This window comes from Limanda limanda, chromosome 19 (assembly GCF_963576545.1).
Source record: "Limanda limanda chromosome 19, fLimLim1.1, whole genome shotgun sequence".
Lineage (NCBI taxonomy): Eukaryota > Metazoa > Chordata > Actinopteri > Pleuronectiformes > Pleuronectidae > Limanda > Limanda limanda.
Window position 1 is genome coordinate 9,306,202 of NC_083654.1, and position 1,538 is coordinate 9,307,739.

General features: G+C 42.1%; 1 pseudogene; it reads right to left on the reverse strand.

Annotated features, from left to right (window-relative positions):
• Positions 1 to 419: 419 nt before the first annotated feature.
• Positions 420 to 1,234, reverse strand: LOC133026432 (phosphopantothenate--cysteine ligase-like; annotated as a pseudogene).
• Positions 1,235 to 1,538: the final 304 nt, after the last annotated feature.

A 1,538-nucleotide genomic window follows, 5' to 3' on the forward strand; every position in this document is an offset into this window, starting at 1 on the left:
AAGAAAGATATATCATTAATAACAAACTGATCAACAGCCATACTTACTGTTCCGTGAGCGTTACTTAGACACACAGTGCTTTAAGTTAATGCTATAACATGCTTAGCCTTTTGTTTTATCATTTTAGTATGCAAACATTTACTACAGTGTAAAAAGAGAAGGCTGAACCAGGAATATCATTACCTCAACCAAAGAGACTATTGTTTTCAACCCCTGTTCTTTTCTTTGTTTTTTAAGTAACATAACACAAATCTACAGAGATTAGCTCAGGAACCCTTTAAATTTGAAAACATTCTAGATGAAGTTTCCATTCGAGTTTTGCTTTGCAGGTATTTGGTTCATAAACAATTTTGTTGAATAAAACAAAACTGGACCTGATGATGGCACAGGATCAAAAGTATGGGATATCACGTACAAAATCAACACTTCCATGCCTAGAACCATACAGTCACCTCAGTCTTAATTAGAAACTGGAATCTTGAATGTACAGCAGTATTCCTACTCACTTGAAGAGGACCATTTGAAGACTGGATTTTGTGTTCAGGCATTCTCAGATCTGGGATATAGAAATCAGACACAGCTGCCGACAAATAAAACATGGCCTTTGTCCTAAGTGCAGAAAAACATTGGATAACAGATTATGAATAATTTGTTCAGTAAGGACTTCAACCTGTGAAATTGTTATTAATCTGTACCTATAGTGCTGAGTGCCTGTGCTGCTGCTTTGAGAAGATGCAGATACTCTGACAGAGTGCTGAACTCAATGGGCAGGAGAGAGTTCGCCATCTTTCACTCCCTGGTATTTCTTCAGCACTTTGGCTATGTTAGGAAGCACCTGTTGGTTAACTAGCACTTCACCGGAGAAGCCAGATGCTTCATCCCCACTTGTGAACTGCAGGGCATCCAGCACATTTATGGTCGAGAACATTCGAGTATAAGGGTAGATGGAGCGGTGCCTGTGCAGGAAGACGACAGCGTAGCCGGAGTCTATGAAGTACTCTGCAGAGCAGGCTCCTCGTCTGCCACTGCTGAAGTTATCGAGGAAGTGGACAGTGCGCGACTCGAGGGGAACTTTGGTGCCCCCGGGACGTGATGGAGAACCACCTGGGCGACCTGCAGCCGCATGTTGGGTCGCAAAAGCAGACATCTTTGCCTTGACCTCCTCAACATGGGCGGGAACAGCAAATTCTTCAGCTAACTTCCCATCAGTGGAAGATATACTGGATTCAGCCATGACCTGAGAGAGAGAGAGAGAGAGAGAGAGAGAGGTGCTATCATCAGTAGGGAAGATTGATGCAGTTTAGTAGTTACACTTCCCATAATCTGCAAATAAACATCAGGTTAGGCTTGCCAGTCAATTGAAACCGGTTGTATGATGTCTACTCTGGAGGGAGTCAGCGTTTATAACCTCTAATGAAATATATAAAAAAAGTGATAATCAAAGGAATTAAAGCTCTCAAGAGTCAAATAATTTGCCTGAATCCTTTGATGCTGAGCCGTAAACAAACAACTCCACTCCTGCAGTGAATGTCAGTGGT